This window comes from Lissotriton helveticus, chromosome 1_1, assembly GCF_964261635.1.
Source record: "Lissotriton helveticus chromosome 1_1, aLisHel1.1, whole genome shotgun sequence".
NCBI lineage: Eukaryota > Metazoa > Chordata > Amphibia > Caudata > Salamandridae > Lissotriton > Lissotriton helveticus.
In genome coordinates, this window is record NC_136057.1 from 1,024,144,529 (window position 1) to 1,024,170,034 (window position 25,506).

General features: G+C 41.7%; 1 long non-coding RNA gene across 3 annotated transcripts in view; it reads left to right on the plus strand.

The window, feature by feature from the left end:
* The first annotated feature begins 1,585 nt into the window (after positions 1–1,585).
* LOC144820128 (uncharacterized) overlaps positions 1,586–25,506 on the plus strand; it is a 485,905-nt gene continuing 461,984 nt past the window's right edge. For all 3 annotated transcript variants that reach the window (XR_013607694.1, XR_013607693.1, XR_013607695.1), the window contains exon 1: positions 1,586–2,866. This is a non-coding gene — a long non-coding RNA (uncharacterized LOC144820128). The remainder of the gene's footprint in view (positions 2,867–25,506) is intronic.

Consider the following 25,506-nt stretch of genomic DNA (forward strand, 5'->3'; position numbering starts at 1 on the left):
TCCGTACACACTGCAAAGCACTATATCTCGGCCTCTAAGTTTCCCCTCTATTGCCACAAATCTGCCCTCAGGGTCTATTATCTGTCTGGTCATCTGAAAGTGTACCCCCGCTCGGACCCAGATCAGCACCCCCTTGCAAATGCAGAGTATGTGGTGTTGAACAGCTGCCCTCTCCACCTTCGCTGCAGCGTCACCCCCTCTTGTTTTGTTAGGTGTGTTTCTTGTAACAGCGCGATCTGAACCCCCCTACGAACTAGATAAGCATGCACCTTGTGCCTTCTTGCCATAGTGTGGAGTCCCCGCACATTCCGGGTCACACATTTCGTCGTTCCAGAATTAGCCATAGTCCCACAGCGAGCTGCATGTAATTGTGTAAGTCCATGTCCAGGCGTATGTAGTGCCCCCCCCCCTCCCCGATCCCAACCGCAAAACAATTATCCCCTCCTCCCCATGTTCTTCGCCTTGAGCCACCCCAACTACTCTTGGCGTCCTCCCCCCAGAACAGGACCTGACTTCAGTAAAGTAGCTCCCATGCAAACTTCAAATGATGACTACCTAACCCCCTACAATCCCCCGACTAAACCGCAGTCTACACTACGGTGGCCTTATGGGCTGATGGGGCGCAACTCGGCTCCGAGGGTGGTTACCACGGACCCATTCCCCCCCCCGCCCCGCAATCCCCAAAGTCACTCACGAATGTCTCAGCTGCTCCATTAATCGCCGCTGCATCGAGAGCTACCGGCGTCCCCAGGAGCCGCACTCAGATAGGACCATGCGTCCTCCTCCTCAGGCCTCGATAATTTCTTCCGACGTCTGCGGCGTCACCACTGGACCCTTTGCGCCGCCAAGTTCTGACAAATCCGTTTCCGACCCCGTGCGATGGTCCTCCGAGATTGAGCTCTTGCGTGAGCAGGCACTCCCAGCCCTCGATAGGTTCACCACCGCTTGCAGTGCTGCCCGCCTCTCCTCTTCCGTTTGCGAGTCTGTCGATTTCCTGGATCTTTGCCGGCGCTTCCGGATCCTCTGCGATTTCCGCACTGGTTGCTGACGCTTCGCCTCTTCAGCTCGATATTGTGCTCCATCCGTTCCAGCTTTGTAAGTGTCCCACCATGCCCAGGCATCCGCTGATGTCAGAAAGAAGTTCACCTTGCCATCCACTTCAACCCTAAGCTTAGCTGGGAAGAGAAGCGAGTACTTTATGCCCTCCGCACGGAGTTCCCATTTGAGCGACAGGAAGGAGGCTCGCAGTTTCTGAGTCTCAAATGTAAAGTCAGGGAACAGTCTCACGTTTCTGTTATCCACCTGAAATGGGCCTATGTCTCTAGCCCTCTGCAGTAACCAGTCCCTGTCTTTATAATGCAATAGTTTTACCACCACTGGGCGGGGCGGATAGCGCGGCTTAGGAGACCCAGCCGGGACACGATGCGCTCTCTCCAGGGAGAAGAAGGGCGAAAGACCCTCTGGCGCCACCTCCGTTCGCAGCCAGTTGTCGAGGTACCTGTAGTATCTTGATATTCCCTATGCTATCCTCCTCTACCTCTATTGGAATGTTCATGTGATGCACCCTTGAGAATGTTGGTGATCTGCCTGACAGATTACAGTTGGCTGGGCTGAGCACCATGTTGGATGCTCCTGGTGGGGTCTCCCTTTACAACTTGGAATAAAGCATCACTAAATACTACTCTACGTGTGGACTTCCCATCATTACATTCATGGCGACGATCTAAACAAAGAACCTACACCTGTCAAGTCTGGAAGAACTTCAAGCTGTCTAAAATCAAGAAAAGGAACTAGAAACCAGGGAAGTTACCCTAACTGCCAGCATGACCCCACCAGTGACCTACAACCGGTCGCCCACAGCAGTCTGGCAGTCGTCCTGTGTAACAGTGAGTTTACAACTTTTAACTTGGCACTGTGCTCTGACGCTGGATAAGCCAATTTGTTTTAAGTTTGAGACTGACGTTATGTCCTCATATGAAGTTAAGCATTTTATTGGCCAACTCTGCGTTTTGTCCTATTTACAAGGAGAGCCTAATTTAAACTGTATTGTAACTGTGCCAAACCAAAATCGTTTTTGTGCCTGGCTCATCCTATTTTATGCCTTTACATGAGATTTGGCATTGACTTTATTTATCTACGCTGTTTGGGGAAGAATTCTGCCTAACCTAGTATGGTTATATGTCCAACAGTCAAAATAAGTTCTTTAAAAGTGCACTAGCACCGTGTGCTTTCTCTGCAGCCTCCCCAAAAATCTTTCCTGTTGCTTTAATTAGACCATACGATGTTTAATTGCGCAGTAAATAATAATTTTTTTGGCCTTTCACAAAAGTGACTAAAAGCAATTTCGATCATCATGGCATTCCAGAGTTTAAAAGCTGTCATGGTAGTGATACTATTAAGGTTCATCATTTTTACAGAGGCTTTTGTGAGAAAAACGAACCTCTGTACATTCATCAGTTCAACTGTCAATTTTCCTCATTTGAAAAACGCAGCGCGTATGTGCACGCTCTCACCTGCTGCTGCTGACATGGAGCTCCTGTGACGCTTCGTTCTTTCTGCCTGTTCTCCCGATGTTGTTTGGTGCGGAAGAGCGCCGTGAGCCACACAGCTGTGCGTCACTGTGCGTGCCATTTTTGTTTACTTTGGAGTGCTCTCAACATCGTGACTGAAAGAGTTTATCTTCATGCATGGAAGTTCGGTTTCTTTACTTATTTGAAAAGTGTGTGTCCTGATGCCTCTTTCACGGTGATACACACACCTGCAACATGTTGTTAGTTTGAAACGCGTTTTTCTCGATGGTTTGGCGTTCCAGCAGACAAGTAAAACCTGATTTCCCTCATTTAAAGATCTCCGTCATGACACAAAGGTACTGTGCATTTCTCATCATGAAAACGAGGGAGTCTTACGAGGCGCTGTTTTGTTTCCTTTTGTGTTAATCATTTCAGTTAAGGATATTTTTCGAGGGCAAAATCGAGCTCTGGTGTTCTCTTCACGTTGCCTGCACCATAACATGGTGACAGATACAACTATGACATTTCAAATCATAAATTGTTTAGTAGTTGTGACAAGCACACATTTGTCGAAATGTTATCAGCTTTAACTAAGAAGAAATGTTAATTTTCACTATTCTATGAAATATTTATATTTTTAGTCTATTTTACATCATAATAATTTTTGTTAGCGTAGGAATGAGTCTTAGTCCCATTTCCTGCATAAATATGTTTTCCCTTTCATTGTGTTGGGAGTGGGTTGTAAGTCCCAACATCCCGGTATGCCTGTTGGCATAACTTGTTCGATATTTGCAGTGGGTTTTAGTCCCATCTGCGATGGGTTCTTAGTCCCATTTGTTACAGTGGGTTTTATTCCCATCTGTTTTATTTACAGTGTTTTATTGATGGGTTTCCTAGTCCCATTCCAACACAGTGGGTTTGAGCCCCACCTGTGTGGTATAAATGTTTGTAATGGGTCCGAGTCCCAATTACTTACAGAGGGTTTTTAGTCCCATCTGTATCATTTAAGTGTTGGCATTGGGTAAATAGTCCCATTCGCTGACTGTGGGTTCAGTCCCATATTTGTTTTTGCATTGGGTTTTGTCCCATTTGCTTACATTGCAATGTTTTTTTTTATATGGGTTTTAGCCCATTTTTCTTGCAATGGGTTTTAGTCCCATTTGCGCTGGTCATTTGCATTTACAATGGGTTTACAGTCCCGTTTGTTGTAGTGGGTTTTAGTCCCATCTACTTAATGACATATTTTTGCTATGGGGTCATGTCCCATTTTGAGGTCGTGGGCTTTTGTCCCATCTCGTCTATTTTTGATTTGTGCCCTTTTGGGTGTGCGTTATTTTAGTCTCCTTCAGAGGAGTTATGCTAGGGTTATAGTCCTTTAGCACTTTCTTGAATTATAAAAGTTTTAACATATTTAGCTTATGCCTACTATTTATGTACATTTATGTTTTTATGCTAAATATGTTCAGATTTACATGTATTAATGATCCTATGTATTTAATTGCAACTTTTCTTACACTATTATCTCTTTCATTACAATATAGTATTTTGCTTAGTGGTAATAGTGTTTTCGTGCGGTTTCACTTTCTACTTTTCCTGTTGTTCTTTTCTCTTCTATTGACTTCCTTTAGTCTTTTTCTTTTAGTACTGTAAGAAGAGAGGATGGTCTATATGGTGTAAGAAGGGTGGATGGGTTTATACGGTTTTTTCCATTCTTCTATCTTGTTCTCTTTTTAAGGTGTTTCCTCTTTTCTGTTCTTCTTTTTCAGCTTTTGCTCTTTTCACTTTCTTCATTGCCTTCTGTTCTCCGTTGCTGTTTTTAGCTTTTTGTTTTCTGTGTAAGGAGAGAGGATAATGTAGTATCTTGATATTCCCTATGCTATCCTCCTCTACCTCTATTGGAATGTTCATGTGATGCACCCTTGAGAATGTTGGTGATCTGCCTGACAGATTACAGTTGGCTGGGCTGAGCACCATGTTGGATGCTCCTGGTGGGGTCTCCCTTTACAACTTGGAATAAAGCATCACTAAATACTACTCTACGTGTGGACTTCCCATCATTACAGTACCCCATCATGTCCTCTCCTTCTTTTGTCTCCGGCAGACCCACCAAGCGCACGTTATTACGTCTGCTGCGATTTTCTGCATCCTCTGCCCTTCGTTCCAGCGCCTGTATCCGGTCGAGTGCATCCACCAATCGCCCCTCCATAGACTTATGCTCTGGAACCAACTCCTGCAGTGTGTCCTCTGCCCCTTTGACCCTGTCTTTCAATTTATCATGGTCCGCTCGAAGGAGCCCGAGGCCCGATGCCACTTGAGCTATGTCCTGTTGAAGAACGTTTTTCGTGGCCGTTATAGCGTCCAGGATTCGGTCTTGCAGTTGTTGCAGATCCATCGGGTTTTGCGTTGTGCCATCTGGCACATCAGAGCCAGCAGCTCCATCCACTCGCCCCATGGGTTTCACCATCTTGCTAGCCCATGTCAGCTCGCGGGGGTCAGGCAGCAGTCAATGTCTCAACCGCGGGGCAGCTCTCCCTTATCCTGGCTTCCAGTTCCGCGGGGTCGCCTATAATCCAGGGTTTTTGCCGGTCTCCCCTCCCGGGTCCAGCCAGCTTCAGCACTCCGTACAGTCCTCCGGTGAGTAGCAGGCCGTCACCCTTCGAGGGTTTCGTGGGTCCCCAGACTTCCCATTCCCCTCCGGATCTCTCCAGTGCGCGGCGTAGCATGAGGTTATGCCTGCATCTCCGCTCTTATCGCCGATGGAATTGCAGAGCCCCCTGCGGCGAGGGACTCTGAGTGCTGCCACTGTCCTGGCCCCGATGCTTCCTAAGTCGCGCTCCAAGGTGCACATTGCCACTGCTCGCGCCTCCGGCTGCTGACCCCTACTGAACTCCCTGGCCGGCCAGAGCGCTCGCTTCCACTGCTCCCGTTAGTGCCTGTAATGTCGGCGCTGCCCAGTGTTCCCGGCTCCGCAATTCTAGGGCCCCCACGGAAGGTATTCCTCACCTCCGCAGTGCTGCTCTCCACCCTCTGGCCTCGGGTCCACAGGGGGCTCCGCTCATCTCACGGGCCGAGGAAACGCTCTCCCTGCAATCCGTTCCTCTGCCGGCTGTGCGCTTGTCTCTGCCGCCCCGGTCCGCTCTCCTCCTTCGGGTGCGCCGCAATGTCCTCAGTCCCCAAGTCACGGGATGGCCGCCATCTTACTCAACGCCAGCGCGGTGGTCGCCGGGCACCAGACGAGTCTCCCTACTCCTCTGGAGGTCCCAGTCCTGGCATTCGTTACCGGCGTCAGTCGGGGGGGCGCTCTGATCGGCTCCGTCACTCCCGCCGAAGCACTCAGGTATGCCGTTGTCCGCCCCCGTTCATCAGCCGTCCGCCATTTTGGAGCCGAGTCTTCCCGAAAGTTGTTTTTTGCGCTGCTTCGGTGGATCCTCGTTGGGGACACTGTAAGCCCGGTTCCTCCGGCGGTCCGCGCTGCAGGATGCCGCCTCACACGCCGGATTCCGTGCTGTTTTACAGGATGCTAATGGGGATCGGGCGTGGAGCTCCAGGCTCACGCTGCCATTCCCCTGGGCATCCAAGCCACGCCCATGGAGACCCATCATGATAGTAATTGGAAAAGTCTTTTAGATTTTATGGCATTGACACAGTGAAGAAACAGGCAAGAGGAGGGGACAGAGAAAAAGCCTTGCGTATAAAAGAATCAAGATACATCCTCAGCCTACGGTCCATGACCCCGCATGGGCTGAATCAGAGTGAAGAACTGTATAAACACTTGTAAAGAGACAATAAGGGATCCACTTAAGATGTAATGCAAGATGATGAAATAGAATGGACTAAATTAATGTGTAACCGTAAGCCTCGCAAGATGATTTAAGGTTTTAACCTATTGTTTATTATTTGGAGTTTACTGCAGTAGTTACCGAATAAGTATGAAGGCTAGTAAAACTCATGTACAGTAAGAGAAAAGTGACATCACATTGGATGCAATATGATTGAACATATGCTTAAATACAAAATGAATTGGTGATGGTGAGAGAATAAGGCCACCGGAGGGCTATGAAGGGAATAATCAAGTTAATTATTCATGAGCATTAGCTTTAAATTAGATTAAATTAGATAAAGAATTATATTGTGAACATGATTGAAATGCAGTATGTTTTAAATCACGTTTTAATCACTTAAAAAATGTATTACCAATTACTACCTTAACCATAATGCCCTGTTTTCTAAAGAGTATATGGCATCATCCAGATATGTTTCCTTTAAATGTATTGGGAAACATGGGGGCGGTACCGTGAACAAGATCTCAGTAGGAGATCGAAAAGCGTTGGTGGTTTGAATGCTTGGAGACTCGTGGAAATAAATCACTTGGAACTTTTGAAAACGATTGATGGAATGCGACCCAATTCTTTCTTTTGGAAGGGTGTTTGGAAATATATATATATATATATATATATATATATATATATATATATATATATATATATATATATATATATGTATATATATATATATATATATATATTCCGTTGAGTCCTCTCGCCTCCTGTACCCTCCTGGTGGAAGTCACGGCACAGCAAACAGGTAAGTCCTTTATCAAATTGTTTTTATTTTAACACACAATGTGCAAATTTACGTGCAGTAATCAGACGGCCTACGCGTTTCGGCTACTCCTAGCCTTCCACTGGACCGTAGAGTCCCTGTTGTCTAGACCATTTTTAAAGTGCATAGTGCAAGTACAATTTTCTCTTTCTACTACTCCTCTAGACTATCAACCTTGCTCACAAATTATGGCCAAAAAATGGTCGCCATTGTCTTGAAATAACTTAAACATAACAGTAAAGTACAAGCAAATGTCAAATAATTCAAGTAATTGTGTTTCTCATTACGCGCAGCAAGCAATTGTCTCTGATCACGTTTGTTTCATTCACAGTAAAGTACAAAATCAAATTGATTATCATGTCTTGTTTTCCATTGATTCTTTCAAAATTGATGGATCTACTAAAAGATCTCAGTTTATGACGACTATATACATTATATACAGTTTTATGTTGCAACAGAAGTCCATATTGAATTCATTTATATTCTCATTGTCCAATTTCTTAGTATGTTGTGAAGTACTATATTTCTATTCCCCCAAAAATTATTGTGATTCAATGAACTCCTGAATTTCATCCAAATTATATAACTTCACAGTCGTTCTTTCCCATCTCGTTTTCAGATAATCTTGCTGCTGCCCATATTATCATTTCATTCAAGTTTAGAGGGCGGCCCTGCCACTAATTTTCATGATATTTACACCTATATAAAAGAAGCCAATCGATATTGGAGTTCGGAAGCTTGCCTGGATTTATCATTTTCATAGTCTATTTACAGATGTACAAATAGTTCAGCATCTTGATTATGTCCATACGGATACTCCGTCCCCATTCCCAGGATCATTCTGGACTCTAGTTTCCGTAGTTTCAATGTGCGATCTCCCCCTCTCTCTGATGGTTTACTGATCTTGATCCCTGAGTATTTCAGTAGGTTGGAGTTGCTATGATGAAATTCATCAAAGTGTTTAGCCATGGGGTAATTAGGGTCCTTGTTCTTAATCGCACGTAGATGTTGGAGTATCCTTAATTTTTATTTGTTTATAGTGCTTCCTATATAGGACTTCCCACATGGGCACAATAGTCTGTAGACCACATATTTGGACTCGCACGTTATGTGGTCCATGATTTTTTCGGATCTCCCATTCTGCAATTTGTATTCTGTGATGTTCAGACCATGTTCACAGGCCTTACATTTGGAGCACTTCCAAAATCCAGGTGCGGTTAGCCATGAGATCTTCATTGGTTGCCTGATTTGTAGATGACTCTGAGTGAGGATGTCCCGTAAGGAGGACGTCTTTCTATAGGTGATGCTTGGAGATGATGTTAAGTTATCCTTCAAAGTTTCATCTAACAGTAGGATGCTCCAGTTTTTCTTTAGTGCCTTTTTGAGATCATTACTCTGATTTTTGAAGTCCATGATTAAGCGTGTGACGCTATTTGTTACTCCTGTTTCAACATTCATCCCTTTTGTTTTGCCAAAAACTGGGACTAGGAGGTCTGTTCTCTGTTTCAAATTCATTCTGGATTTTGCTGTTTCGATCACTTCTATCGGGTAGCCCCTTTCCCAGAATCGATCGCTCATTCTATCAATTTCCTGTTCTAGGTCCTCTGTTTCAGAGCAGTTTCTTTTTGCTCTTAACTTTTGACCATAAGGTATTCTCCATTTTAACTTCGCTGGATGCCCGCTGTTAGCATGTAATATGCGGTTGTTATTCACAAAGATTTCTACATCCAAGAAGACAAGGCTAGTTTCACTTATGGCTGATGTGAAATGGAGGTTGTAGTTGTTGTTCTCCAGTGAATCAATGAAAGTTTGGAGCTCTTCTTTACTTCCGTCCCATATGACAAACAGGTCGTCGTTGAAACAACACCAGATTTTAATTTTTGAATGTTTTTTCTTTTCATTTTCCACGACCTCATTCTCCCAGATGACCATCAGGAGGTTCGCATATGTTGGGGCAAAAGGTGTCCCCATTGCAGTCCGAAAAGAAAGACGTTGCGCGTCAGGCAGTAAATTAGCATGTCAATCAACATTGCAGAGTGTTCTAGTTGGCTTACTGATCGTGTCTCCAAGATCTTTTTGATGGCTCTTATTCCATCTTCATGGCGTATTGAGGTGTAAAGGGATGACACGTCAATCGTTGTCATCAGTTAGCTTGTTTTCCATTCGATCCCTGACATTTTATTTAGAAAATCCATTGTATCCCTTAGATACGAAGGTAGTGAGGTTACATAGTTCATTAGGAATATGTCAATGAATCTTGAGGTTGTTTCTAGCAATGAGCCTATGGAACTCACTATCGGTCTGCCAGGTGGTCTTTCGAGTGCCTTATGTACGTTTGATAAAAAGTAGATGGTGGCTGTGATAGGGTTATCCGTTTTTAAATAAGAGTATTCATCGAAATCAATCAGGCCTTTATCTTTCCAACCCAGCAGTAGAGCATGATATTCCTATGTCCACTCTTCCATAGGGTTATTTTTTAGTTGTTCATAGTGCTCTTGATTGTTCAATTGCCGCTTTGCCTCAGTGATGTAATCCGTGATGTTTTGCACCACAAGATTTCCCCCCTTATCTGAGGATTTTATTATTATGGTGGGATCATTTTTAAGTTCTGACATTGCCTGATATTCTTTTGACGAGAGATTGTGTGATTTCCTGTTCCACACATCCTTTTTGTCGTTGATGGATTTTCCTGAAATTCTTGTTATTTCTTCCACCATTATCTCCTGGAATAGATCGACTTTATTCCCTGGTGGTAATTGCGGGCAGAACCGTGATTGTTTCTTCAATCCACTTTCACCACCACTGTTCGTGGGTATTCCAGACTTATTGCAAAAGTCAATATCAGATCGGAATGAGCTTTCACTTTCCTCTCTGTTTGAAAGTATGCTCTCTTCAATTGATGTCAATGCCCTCATTGCTGGTAAATCTTTTTGAGCATTAGACGACAGGATTCTGTCTTCCACTGGACATTCATATTTCCGATATTTTTTGTTCCTATGTTCCTATTGCATTGCTATGCTCTGAAAGTATTTCCTTAATGTGACTTTCCGACAAAATTTATATAGGTCAATGCGTGCATTTGATACGTCCATGTTCTTATTTGGGCAGTAAGATAGTCCCCTAATTAGTAATTTCAGGTGCATATCCGATAATTTCTTGCTTGATAAATTGATGACTATATTATCAGTTTTTGTTATCTTTTTCTTTAAGGTTACTTTTGTTTTCCTCTGCCTCTCTTTTGCTTTGCTCCTCCTTCTGCTCCTTCTGGTTGTGGTTTTGATTGGGGCTTTGATGGTTCTCTCCCCCACGTATTCGCTCTGCCTCTTCCTCTTTGTCGCGTTATCATCTGGGCTAGTTGCATCTCCCAGTGAAAATCCAGTGGCATTGCTGTTACTTCAAAAAATCAAAAGAGGACTAGCTAAGTTACAGGAGAAAGAGACTCAATGGAGTACGTGTGTCGGCAAACCAGTTGGTTTTTTCAAAAAGCCCTCACCCACCAACCTAGTTGGTGGCATGCTTCATCATCGGGCCCACCACAGTGACACCTAATGTGTCCCGGGTGTGCTTCAACGCCAGATTACTGCAGAGCTGGTATACTTGCTGAGTGTGCAGTGTGGTGAGTGAGAAGGTGAAAGTTAAAAAACCATACAGACGGTCCCAGTACCCGAGGGTAAAAAATACTTTAATTTACTGGGCCCCTGTTGGTTATTTAAAAGGCAGACGGACGTGTTGGAGTATGGATTATGACCTCCAGCGTCCTGTGTGGTCTACATGTTTCAGCCTGGCCTTTTTTAATTTGAAACAGGCTTTCCTCAGGACCAAGTGAGTATGTGTAAAAGGTGTAGATTAAATAAATAAACTAAATTATAGTCACCTGGCAGAGAAAAAGACCGGAATTGCCGGTCTGGTTCCTCCTTGGACCTATCGTCCTTCTGCGGTGCCCGAAATGTCACAGAAGGACGATAGGTCCAAGGAGGAACCAGACCGGCAATTCCGGTCTTTTTCTCTGCCAGGTGACCCAAGGAAGCGTTGTACAGAAAAAAGCCTGTCAAAGCGAGAGGGAATCCCCCTCTCACCCATATAGCACCTTAGAGAGTGCTACACATAGTCAAAACAATACAATCACTATAATTTAGTTTATTTATTTAATCTACACCTTTTACACATACTCACTTGGTCCTGAGGAAAGCCTGTTTCAAATTAAAAAAGGCCAGGCTGAAACATGTAGACCACACAGGACGCTGGAGGTCATAATCCATACTCCAACACGTCCGTCTGCCTTTTAAATAACCAACAGGGGCCCAGTAAATTAAAGTATTTTTTACCCTCGGGTACTGGGACCGTCTGTATGGTTTTTTAACTTTCACCTTCTCACTCACCACACTGCACACTCAGCAAGTATACCAGCTCCGCAGTAATCTGGCGTTGAAGCACACCCGGGACACATTAGGTGTCACTGTGGTGGGCCCGATGATGAAGCATGCCACCAACTAGGTTGGTGGGTGAGGGCTTTTTGAAAAAACCAACTGGTTTGCCGACACACGTACTCCATTGAGTCTCTTTCTCCTGTAACTTAGCTAGTCCTCTTTTGATTTTTTGATATATAATAACGGGGATTCGGACTAGCTTACCTAGTCCTCTCTCTCTCCTTTGATTTAACAATTGCTGTTACTTCCTCATCAGTTGAGCTGATCTCCAAGCTATCAACTACATCCGTGTGTTCTGGTCCTGCACATTTATCCATCACGACACGACTCCTTAATGTATCGTATTTACGAGCGAATGTGTAGATGCGCCCATTGGCGTAATCCAGCCTATCTCTCCTGAATTTGTTCGCTTTGCGTTTTTCCACTCCACTTCCACAATATATATACACACACATACACAGACATACATGTATGTATATGTATCTATATATATATATATATATATATATATATATATATATATCTATATATCTATATATTACCTACTGGCGGTCGCCAGTAGGTATATATAGTTAGGAATTTTTCTCTATGGGATTTTTGAAAATTCTATGTCTAATAACTTTGGCGTTTGTGGACGGAATTGGCAGAAATTTTCAGGAAAATGGAACATTTTGTTTCTGAGCAGCCCCTGGAAATTTGGGGGGGTTCGTCAAGGGGGGGGGCGAGAAAAAAGGGGGGTCCCAAAACGCGTTTTTCCAATGATAATTTCCATAGGGCGGTTGGCCTCACTTTTAGCCCGAACGGCTGAATGGATTTGCACGAAACTTGGCAAAATTGTAGGGACTGGTAGCCCGATGTGCCTTTGCTATGTCTCAATATATGTGCTCCAGTGGATTTTGAGAAATTAACGTTCAAAAAAAGATATATATCTGTAACAGCGGACCGGGCAGCGCTCCGGTTCGCGTACTTTTCGCGTTACGGAGCTTTGTGAAGCGAAGCTGATTGGTTCTCCGGCGTCTGTAAACATTCCAAACAGTCCGTAGCGGCCGCCATCTTGTCTCTCGGTAGGATCGAGAGACAAGAGGAGGCCAAAGCGAAGGGGCAAATGACCATAAGGGGGCATAGTAGATCCTCCCTGACCCCCTAGGTTTGATGTGGAGGTTTTAAAAGGGCCCCGCGGGGCAAAAAAAAAAAAAACAATAATAATAATCGAACGGCTGAATGGATTTGCACGAAACTTGGCAAAATTGTAGGTACTGGTAGCCCGATGTGCCTTTGCTATGTCTCAATATATGTGCTCCAGTGGATTTTGAGAAATTAACGTTCAAAAAAAGATATATATCTGTGACAGCGGACCGGGCAGCGCTCCGCTTCGCGTACTTTTCGCGTTACGGAGCTTTGTGAAGCGAAGCTGATTGGTTCTCCGGCGTCTGTAAACATTCCAAACAGTCCGTAGCGGCCGCCATCTTGTCTCTTGGTAGGATCGAGAGACAAGAGGAGGCCAAAGCGAAGGGGCAAATGACCATAAGGGGGCATAGTAGATCCTCCCTGACCCCCTAGGTTTGATGTACCATTTTGCCAAGTTTGGTGAAATTCCGTTCAGCCATTCAGGCTGTAGACGTATCTAAATGTCCTATGGAAAATTGCATGGGGAAAACACATTTGAAAGTGTTGAAATTTAGAACCAATTAAAATGTTACTTTGGTTTTGTATTTGTGTGTGATGAAAGTTAATTGGTTATGTATATATCTAAAATGAGAGGAAACCACAGCCATTTTGTGATACTACTGTCTGAGGTACATTTGTGAGGAATTTTTGGTGCTCAATTTCTGGTGTTTGATTTACACAGTACTAACGCTTCTCCTACTTTCAAAAAGGTGAGTTGTTAATTTGTAAGGGGAACTATGTTGTACACTTTAAGATAATTTGAAAAATGTTTTCTGTTATTTATTTACAGTCCTTCTGTTATACTAAATACTTGATAAAGTTAGTTTTATATTATGTATTACTAAAAACGATAAATGAAAGTGATTATTTTTTTCTGCAATTTACAGCAAGAAATGTCAAAATAAAATGGATCACAATGAAGAGACCGTGGCAATTTCTTTTGAATTATCCACTACATTTATTGAAATTGACAGCACCAATAATGAAATATTCTCACAAGGAGGAGATGACTTGAATGATTTTTTGATCAATCTCTTGACGGCGAATTTATCGAATGTTTGGAGACCATAGAGTTACAAGAATCATCATTGCAGACTTTTCATGAGGAGATTCCTGATGAGATGATTGAAGAGGAAATTCCTGATGAGGACATGTTACTAGTTCTTTCAAATTATGAAAATTCAGAAGAATAAATTTATATTTAGAAATCAAAAATTGTTTGAGACATTATTCATTTTTATTTTTAATTTATGAGGTTGTAGCGAAGTGATTGTAGTATAAAATGAGACTTATAGTATAGAGCGCAACATTTTTATGTTACATAGTAAGTTTACTCATATTTACTTCCCTTCTCCCACTATATTATCTCCAATGTGTATTTGACATCTCTTCTTCATCTCCGGCCTCCTTTCTCTCACTGTCTGTCTCTGATGCATCCTATCGCTGCCATTTTGTGTAATTACAGAAGAGAGTAAAATAAAATAGTTCAGAACGTGAAAAGGGGGCAAAGTAGAGTACCCCTCACCCCCTAGGCCTTCTCAGGCGGTCCCAAAAGGATCAGTTCCTGCTTTCCTGAGAGATTATGGTATGAGTTCCATATACCACAATAACTTGCATTACAACATGCAAGATATCTACAGAGGACACGGTGTACATTTCTCAGATGAGGGGAACAGAGTCTTTCTCTTGAATTTTAGACTCTGCATCGGTACCTACTTGTAGGTACTTAAATCACCCACATAACACAACAGCTCTTTTTAGAGCTACCCTACCAATTACTACCTTAACCATAATGCCCTGTTTTCTAAAGAGTATATGGCATCATCCAGATATGTTTCCTTTAAATGTATTGGGAAACATGGGGGCGGTACCGTGAACAAGATCTCAGTAGGAGATCGAAAAGCGTTGGTGGTTTGAATGCTTGGAGACTCGTGGAAATAAATCACTTGGAACTTTTGAAAACGATTGATGGAATGCGACCCAATTCTTTCTTTTGGAAGGGTGTTTGGAAATATATATATATATATATATATATATATATATATATATGTATATATGTATACATATATATATATATATATATATATATATTCCGTTGAGTCCTCTCGCCTCCTGTACCCTCCTGGTGGAAGTCACGGCACAGCAAACAGGTAAGTCCTTTATCAAATTGTTTTTATTTTAACACACAATGTGCAAATTTACGTGCAGTAATCAGACGGCCTACGCGTTTCGGCTACTCCTAGCCTTCCACTGGACCGTAGAGTCCCTGTTGTCTAGACCATTTTTAAAGTGCATAGTGCAAGTACAATTTTCTCTTTCTACTACTCCTCTAGACTATCAACCTTGCTCACAAATTATGGCCAAAAAATGGTCGCCATTGTCTTGAAATAACTTAAACATAACAGTAAAGTACAAGCAAATGTCAAATAATTCAAGTAATTGTGTTTCTCATTACGCGCAGCAAGCAATTGTCTCTGATCACGTTTGTTTCATTCACAGTAAAGTACAAAATCAAATTGATTATCATGTCTTGTTTTCCATTGATTCTTTCAAAATTGATGGATCTACTAAAAGATCTCAGTTTATGACGACTATATACATTATATACAGTTTTATGTTGCAACAGAAGTCCATATTGAATTCATTTATATTCTCATTGTCCAATTTCTTAGTATGTTGTGAAGTACTATATTTCTATTCCCCCAAAAATTATTGTGATTCAATGAACTCCTGAATTTCATCCAAATTATATAACTTCACAGTCGTTCTTTCCCATCTCGTTTTCAGATAATCTTGCTGCTGCCCATATTATCATTTCATTCAAGTTTAGAGGGCGGCCCTGCCACTAATTTTCATGATATTTACACCTATATAAAAGAAGCCAATCGATATTGGAGTTCGGAAGCTTGCCTGGATTTATCATTTTCATAGTCTATTTACAGATGTACAAATAGTTCAGCATCTTGATTATGTCCATACGGATACTCCGTCCCCATTCCCAGGATCATTCTGGACTCTAGTTTCCGTAGTTGCAATGTGCGATCTCCCCCTCTCTCTGATGGTTTACTGATCTTGATCCCTGAGTATTTCAGTAGGTTGGAGTTGCTATGATGAAATTCATCAAAGTGTTTAGCCATGGGGTAATTAGGGTCCTTGTTCTTAATCGCACGTAGATGTTGGAGTATCCTTAATTTTTATTTGTTTATAGTGCTTCCTATATAGGACTTCCCACATGGGCACAATAGTCTGTAGACCACATATTTGGACTCGCACGTTATGTGGTCCATGATTTTTTCGGATCTCCCATTCTGCAATTTGTATTCTGTGATGTTCAGACCATGTTCACAGGCCTTACATTTGGAGCACTTCCAAAATCCAGGTGCGGTTAGCCATGAGATCTTCATTGGTTGCCTGATTTGTAGATGACTCTGAGTGAGGATGTCCCGTAAGGAGGACGTCTTTCTATAGGTGATGCTTGGAGATGATGTTAAGTTATCCTTCAAAGTTTCATCTAACAGTAGGATGCTCCAGTTTTTCTTTAGTGCCTTTTTGAGATCATTACTCTGATTTTTGAAGTCCATGATTAAGCGTGTGACGCTATTTGTTACTCCTGTTTCAACATTCATCCCTTTTGTTTTGCCAAAAACTGGGACTAGGAGGTCTGTTCTCTGTTTCAAATTCATTCTGGATTTTGCTGTTTCGATCACTTCTATCGGGTAGCCCCTTTCCCAGAATCGATCGCTCATTCTATCAATTTCCTGTTCTAGGTCCTCTGTTTCAGAGCAGTTTCTTTTTGCTCTTAACTTTTGACCATAAGGTATTCTCCATTTTAACTTCGCTGGATGCCCGCTGTTAGCATGTAATATGCGGTTGTTATTCACAAAGATTTCTACATCCAAGAAGACAAGGCTAGTTTCACTTATGGCTGATGTGAAATGGAGGTTGTAGTTGTTGTTCTCCAGTGAATCAATGAAAGTTTGGAGCTCTTCTTTACTTCCGTCCCATATGACAAACAGGTCGTCGTTGAAACAACACCAGATTTTAATTTTTGAATGTTTTTTCTTTTCATTTTCCACGACCTCATTCTCCCAGATGACCATCAGGAGGTTCGCATATGTTGGGGCAAAAGGTGTCCCCATTGCAGTCCGAAAAGAAAGACGTTGCGCGTCAGGCAGTAAATTAGCATGTCAATCAACATTGCAGAGTGTTCTAGTTGGCTTACTGATCGTGTCTCCAAGATCTTTTTGATGGCTCTTATTCCATCTTCATGGCGTATTGAGGTGTAAAGGGATGACACGTCAATCGTTGTCATCAGTTAGCTTGTTTTCCATTCGATCCCTGACATTTTATTTAGAAAATCCATTGTATCCCTTAGATACGAAGGTAGTGAGGTTACATAGTTCATTAGGAATATGTCAATGAATCTTGAGGTTGTTTCTAGCAATGAGCCTATGGAACTCACTATCGGTCTGCCAGGTGGTCTTTCGAGTGCCTTATGTACGTTTGATAAAAAGTAGATGGTGGCTGTGATAGGGTTATCCGTTTTTAAATAAGAGTATTCATCGAAATCAATCAGGCCTTTATCTTTCCAACCCAGCAGTAGAGCATGATATTCCTATGTCCACTCTTCCATAGGGTTATTTTTTAGTTGTTCATAGTGCTCTTGATTGTTCAATTGCCGCTTTGCCTCAGTGATGTAATCCGTGATGTTTTGCACCACAAGATTTCCCCCCTTATCTGAGGATTTTATTATTATGGTGGGATCATTTTTAAGTTCTGACATTGCCTGATATTCTTTTGACGAGAGATTGTGTGATTTCCTGTTCCACACATCCTTTTTGTCGTTGATGGATTTTCCTGAAATTCTTGTTATTTCTTCCACCATTATCTCCTGGAATAGATCGACTTTATTCCCTGGTGGTAATTGCGGGCAGAACCGTGATTGTTTCTTCAATCCACTTTCACCACCACTGTTCGTGGGTATTCCAGACTTATTGCAAAAGTCAATATCAGATCGGAATGAGCTTTCACTTTCCTCTCTGTTTGAAAGTATGCTCTCTTCAATTGATGTCAATGCCCTCATTGCTGGTAAATCTTTTTGAGCATTAGACGACAGGATTCTGTCTTCCACTGGACATTCATATTTCCGATATTTTTTGTTCCTATGTTCCTATTGCATTGCTATGCTCTGAAAGTATTTCCTTAATGTGACTTTCCGACAAAATTTATATAGGTCAATGCGTGCATTTGATACGTCCATGTTCTTATTTTGGCAGTAAGATAGTCCCCTAATTAGTAATTTCAGGTGCATATCCGATAATTTCTTGCTTGATAAATTGATGACTATATTATCAGTTTTTGTTATCTTTTTCTTTAAGGTTATTTTTGTTTTCCTCTGCCTCTCTTTTGCTTTGCTCCTCCTTCTGCTCCTTCTGGTTGTGGTTTTGATTGGGGCTTTGATGGTTCTCTCCCCCACGTATTCGCTCTGCCTCTTCCTCTTTGTCGCGTTATCATCTGGGCTAGTTGCATCTCCCAGTGAAAATCCAGTGGCATTGCTGTTACTTCAAAAAATCAAAAGAGGACTAGCTAAGTTACAGGAGAAAGAGACTCAATGGAGTACGTGTGTCGGCAAACCAGTTGGTTTTTTCAAAAAGCCCTCACCCACCAACCTAGTTGGTGGCATGCTTCATCATCGGGCCCACCACAGTGACACCTAATGTGTCCCGGGTGTGCTTCAACGCCAGATTACTGCAGAGCTGGTATACTTGCTGAGTGTGCAGTGTGGTGAGTGAGAAGGTGAAAGTTAAAAAACCATACAGACGGTCCCAGTACCCGAGGGTAAAAAATACTTTAATTTACTGGGCCCCTGTTGGTTATTTAAAAGGCAGACGGACGTGTTGGAGTATGGATTATGACCTCCAGCGTCCTGTGTGGTCTACATGTTTCAGCCTGGCCTTTTTTAATTTGAAACAGGCTTTCCTCAGGACCAAGTGAGTATGTGTAAAAGGTGTAGATTAAATAAATAAACTAAATTATAGTCACCTGGCAGAGAAAAAGACCGGAATTGCCGGTCTGGTTCCTCCTTGGACCTATCGTCCTTCTGCGGTGCCCGAAATGTCACAGAAGGACGATAGGTCCAAGGAGGAACCAGACCGGCAATTCCGGTCTTTTTCTCTGCCAGGTGACCCAAGGAAGCGTTGTACAGAAAAAAGCCTGTCAAAGCGAGAGGGAATCCCCCTCTCACCCATATAGCACCTTAGAGAGTGCTACACATAGTCAAAACAATACAATCACTATAATTTAGTTTATTTATTTAATCTACACCTTTTACACATACTCACTTGGTCCTGAGGAAAGCCTGTTTCAAATTAAAAAAGGCCAGGCTGAAACATGTAGACCACACAGGACGCTGGAGGTCATAATCCATACTCCAACACGTCCGTCTGCCTTTTAAATAACCAACAGGGGCCCAGTAAATTAAAGTATTTTTTACCCTCGGGTACTGGGACCGTCTGTATGGTTTTTTAACTTTCACCTTCTCACTCACCACACTGCACACTCAGCAAGTATACCAGCTCCGCAGTAATCTGGCGTTGAAGCACACCCGGGACACATTAGGTGTCACTGTGGTGGGCCCGATGATGAAGCATGCCACCAACTAGGTTGGTGGGTGAGGGCTTTTTGAAAAAACCAACTGGTTTGCCGACACACGTACTCCATTGAGTCTCTTTCTCCTGTAACTTAGCTAGTCCTCTTTTGATTTTTTGATATATAATAACGGGGATTCGGACTAGCTTACCTAGTCCTCTCTCTCTCCTTTGATTTAACAATTGCTGTTACTTCCTCATCAGTTGAGCTGATCTCCAAGCTATCAACTACATCCGTGTGTTCTGGTCCTGCACATTTATCCATCACGACACGACTCCTTAATGTATCGTATTTACGAGCGAATGTGTAGATGCGCCCATTGGCGTAATCCAGCCTATCTCTCCTGAATTTGTTCGCTTTGCGTTTTTCCACTCCACTTCCACAATATATATACACACACATACACAGACATACATGTATGTATATGTATCTATATATATATATATATATACATATATATATATATATATATATATATATATATATATATATATATCTATATATCTATATATTACCTACTGGCGGTCGCCAGTAGGTATATATAGTTAGGAATTTTTCTCTATGGGATTTTTGAAAATTCTATGTCTAATAACTTTGGCGTTTGTGGACGGAATTGGCAGAAATTTTCAGGAAAATGGAACATTTTGTTTCTGAGCAGCCCCTGGAAATTTGGGGGGGGTTCGTCAAGGGGGGGGCGAGAAAAAAGGGGGGTCCCAAAACGCGTTTTTCCAATGTTAATTTCCATAGGGCGGTTGGCCTCACTTTTAGCCCGAACGGCTGAATGGATTTGCACGAAACTTGGCAAAATTGTAGGGACTGGTAGCCCGATGTGCCTTTGCTATGTCTCAATATATGTGCTCCAGTGGATTTTGAGAAATTAACGTTCAAAAAAAGATATATATCTGTAACAGCGGACCGGGCAGCGCTCCGGTTCGCGTACTTTTCGCGTTACGGAGCTTTGTGAAGCGAAGCTGATTGGTTCTCCGGCGTCTGTAAACATTCCAAACAGTCCGTAGCGGCCGCCATCTTGTCTCTCGGTAGGATCGAGAGACAAGAGGAGGCCAAAGCGAAGGGGCAAATGACCATAAGGGGGCATAGTAGATCCTCCCTGACCCCCTAGGTTTGATGTGGAGGTTTTAAAAGGGCCCCGCGGGGCAAAAAAAAAAAAAACAATAATAATAATCGAACGGCTGAATGGATTTGCACGAAACTTGGCAAAATTGTAGGTACTGGTAGCCCGATGTGCCTTTGCTATGTCTCAATATATGTGCTCCAGTGGATTTTGAGAAATTAACGTTCAAAAAAAGATATATATCTGTGACAGCGGACCGGGCAGCGCTCCGCTTCGCGTACTTTTCGCGTTACGGAGCTTTGTGAAGCGAAGCTGATTGGTTCTCCGGCGTCTGTAAACATTCCAAACAGTCCGTAGCGGCCGCCATCTTGTCTCTTGGTAGGATCGAGAGACAAGAGGAGGCCAAAGCGAAGGGGCAAATGACCATAAGGGGGCATAGTAGATCCTCCCTGACCCCCTAGGTTTGATGTACCATTTTGCCAAGTTTGGTGAAATTCCGTTCAGCCATTCAGGCTGTAGACGTATCTAAATGTCCTATGGAAAATTGCATGGGGAAAACACATTTGAAAGTGTTGAAATTTAGAACCAATTAAAATGTTACTTTGGTTTTGTATTTGTGTGTGATGAAAGTTAATTGGTTATGTATATATCTAAAATGAGAGGAAACCACAGCCATTTTGTGATACTACTGTCTGAGGTACATTTGTGAGGAATTTTTGGTGCTCAATTTCTGGTGTTTGATTTACACAGTACTAACGCTTCTCCTACTTTCAAAAAGGTGAGTTGTTAATTTGTAAGGGGAACTATGTTGTACACTTTAAGATAATTTGAAAAATGTTTTCTGTTATTTATTTACAGTCCTTCTGTTATACTAAATACTTGATAAAGTTAGTTTTATATTATGTATTACTAAAAACGATAAATGAAAGTGATTATTTTTTTCTGCAATTTACAGCAAGAAATTTCAAAATAAAATAGATCACAATGAAGAGACCGTGGCAATTTCTTTTGAATTATCCACTACATTTATTGAAATTGACAGCACCAATAATGAAATATTCTCACAAGGAGGAGATGACTTGAATGATTTTTTGATCAATCTCTTGACGGCGAATTTATCGAATGTTTGGAGACCATAGAGTTACAAGAATCATCATTGCAGACTTTTCATGAGGAGATTCCTGATGAGATGATTGAAGAGGAAATTCCTGATGAGGACATGTTACTAGTTCTTTCAAATTATGAAAATTCAGAAGAATAAATTTATATTTAGAAATCAAAAATTGTTTGAGACATTATTCATTTTTATTTTTAATTTATGAGGTTGTAGCGAAGTGATTGTAGTATAAAATGAGACTTATAGTATAGAGCGCAACATTTTTATGTTACATAGTAAGTTTACTCATATTTACTTCCCTTCTCCCACTATATTATCTCCAATGTGTATTTGACATCTCTTCTTCATCTCCGGCCTCCTTTCTCTCACTGTCTGTCTCTGATGCATCCTATCGCTGCCATTTTGTGTAATTACAGAAGAGAGTAAAATAAAATAGTTCAGAACGTGAAAAGGGGGCAAAGTAGAGTACCCCTCACCCCCTAGGCCTTCTCAGGCGGTCCCAAAAGGATCAGTTCCTGCTTTCCTGAGAGATTATGGTATGAGTTCCATATACCACAATAACTTGCATTACAACATGCAAGATATCTACAGAGGACACGGTGTACATTTCTCAGATGAGGGGAACAGAGTCTTTCTCTTGAATTTTAGACTCTGCATCGGTACCTACTTGTAGGTACTTAAATCACCCACATAACACAACAGCTCTTTTTAGAGCTACCCTACCAATTACTACCTTAACCATAATGCCCTGTTTTCTAAAGAGTATATGGCATCATCCAGATATGTTTCCTTTAAATGTATTGGGAAACATGGGGGCGGTACCGTGAACAAGATCTCAGTAGGAGATCGAAAAGCGTTGGTGGTTTGAATGCTTGGAGACTCGTGGAAATAAATCACTTGGAACTTTTGAAAACGATTGATGGAATGCGACCCAATTCTTTCTTTTGGAAGGGTGTTTGGAAATATATATATATATATATATATATATATATATATATATATATATGTATATATGTATACATATATATATATATATATATATATTCCGTTGAGTCCTCTCGCCTCCTGTACCCTCCTGGTGGAAGTCACGGCACAGCAAACAGGTAAGTCCTTTATCAAATTGTTTTTATTTTAACACACAATGTGCAAATTTACGTGCAGTAATCAGACGGCCTACGCGTTTCGGCTACTCCTAGCCTTCCACTGGACCGTAGAGTCCCTGTTGTCTAGACCATTTTTAAAGTGCATAGTGCAAGTACAATTTTCTCTTTCTACTACTCCTCTAGACTATCAACCTTGCTCACAAATTATGGCCAAAAAATGGTCGCCATTGTCTTGAAATAACTTAAACATAACAGTAAAGTACAAGCAAATGTCAAATAATTCAAGTAATTGTGTTTCTCATTACGCGCAGCAAGCAATTGTCTCTGATCACGTTTGTTTCATTCACAGTAAAGTACAAAATCAAATTGATTATCATGTCTTGTTTTCCATTGATTCTTTCAAAATTGATGGATCTACTAAAAGATCTCAGTTTATGACGACTATATACATTATATACAGTTTTATGTTGCAACAGAAGTCCATATTGAATTCATTTATATTCTCATTGTCCAATTTCTTAGTATGTTGTGAAGTACTATATTTCTATTCCCCCAAAAATTATTGTGATTCAATGAACTCCTGAATTTCATCCAAATTATATAACTTCACAGTCGTTCTTTCCCATCTCGTTTTCAGATAATCTTGCTGCTGCCCATATTATCATTTCATTCAAGTTTAGAGGGCGGCCCTGCCACTAATTTTCATGATATTTACACCTATATAAAAGAAGCCAATCGATATTGGAGTTCGGAAGCTTGCCTGGATTTATCATTTTCATAGTCTATTTACAGATGTACAAATAGTTCAGCATCTTGATTATGTCCATACGGATACTCCGTCCCCATTCCCAGGATCATTCTGGACTCTAGTTTCCGTAGTTGCAATGTGCGATCTCCCCCTCTCTCTGATGGTTTACTGATCTTGATCCCTGAGTATTTCAGTAGGTTGGAGTTGCTATGATGAAATTCATCAAAGTGTTTAGCCATGGGGTAATTAGGGTCCTTGTTCTTAATCGCACGTAGATGTTGGAGTATCCTTAATTTTTATTTGTTTATAGTGCTTCCTATATAGGACTTCCCACATGGGCACAATAGTCTGTAGACCACATATTTGGACTCGCACGTTATGTGGTCCATGATTTTTTCGGATCTCCCATTCTGCAATTTGTATTCTGTGATGTTCAGACCATGTTCACAGGCCTTACATTTGGAGCACTTCCAAAATCCAGGTGCGGTTAGCCATGAGATCTTCATTGGTTGCCTGATTTGTAGATGACTCTGAGTGAGGATGTCCCGTAAGGAGGACGTCTTTCTATAGGTGATGCTTGGAGATGATGTTAAGTTATCCTTCAAAGTTTCATCTAACAGTAGGATGCTCCAGTTTTTCTTTAGTGCCTTTTTGAGATCATTACTCTGATTTTTGAAGTCCATGATTAAGCGTGTGACGCTATTTGTTACTCCTGTTTCAACATTCATCCCTTTTGTTTTGCCAAAAACTGGGACTAGGAGGTCTGTTCTCTGTTTCAAATTCATTCTGGATTTTGCTGTTTCGATCACTTCTATCGGGTAGCCCCTTTCCCAGAATCGATCGCTCATTCTATCAATTTCCTGTTCTAGGTCCTCTGTTTCAGAGCAGTTTCTTTTTGCTCTTAACTTTTGACCATAAGGTATTCTCCATTTTAACTTCGCTGGATGCCCGCTGTTAGCATGTAATATGCGGTTGTTATTCACAAAGATTTCTACATCCAAGAAGACAAGGCTAGTTTCACTTATGGCTGATGTGAAATGGAGGTTGTAGTTGTTGTTCTCCAGTGAATCAATGAAAGTTTGGAGCTCTTCTTTACTTCCGTCCCATATGACAAACAGGTCGTCGTTGAAACGACACCAGATTTTAATTTTTGAATGTTTTTTCTTTTCATTTTCCACGACCTCATTCTCCCAGATGACCATCAGGAGGTTCGCATATGTTGGGGCAAAAGGTGTCCCCATTGCAGTCCGAAAAGAAAGACGTTGCGCGTCAGGCAGTAAATTAGCATGTCAATCAACATTGCAGAGTGTTCTAGTTGGCTTACTGATCGTGTCTCCAAGATCTTTTTGATGGCTCTTATTCCATCTTCATGGCGTATTGAGGTGTAAAGGGATGACACGTCAATCGTTGTCATCAGTTAGCTTGTTTTCCATTCGATCCCTGACATTTTATTTAGAAAATCCATTGTATCCCTTAGATACGAAGGTAGTGAGGTTACATAGTTCATTAGGAATATGTCAATGAATCTTGAGGTTGTTTCTAGCAATGAGCCTATGGAACTCACTATCGGTCTGCCAGGTGGTCTTTCGAGTGCCTTATGTACGTTTGATAAAAAGTAGATGGTGGCTGTGATAGGGTTATCCGTTTTTAAATAAGAGTATTCATCGAAATCAATCAGGCCTTTATCTTTCCAACCCAGCAGTAGAGCATGATATTCCTATGTCCACTCTTCCATAGGGTTATTTTTTAGTTGTTCATAGTGCTCTTGATTGTTCAATTGCCGCTTTGCCTCAGTGATGTAATCCGTGATGTTTTGCACCACAAGATTTCCCCCCTTATCTGAGGATTTTATTATTATGGTGGGATCATTTTTAAGTTCTGACATTGCCTGATATTCTTTTGACGAGAGATTGTGTGATTTCCTGTTCCACACATCCTTTTTGTCGTTGATGGATTTTCCTGAAATTCTTGTTATTTCTTCCACCATTATCTCCTGGAATAGATCGACTTTATTCCCTGGTGGTAATTGCGGGCAGAACCGTGATTGTTTCTTCAATCCACTTTCACCACCACTGTTCGTGGGTATTCCAGACTTATTGCAAAAGTCAATAT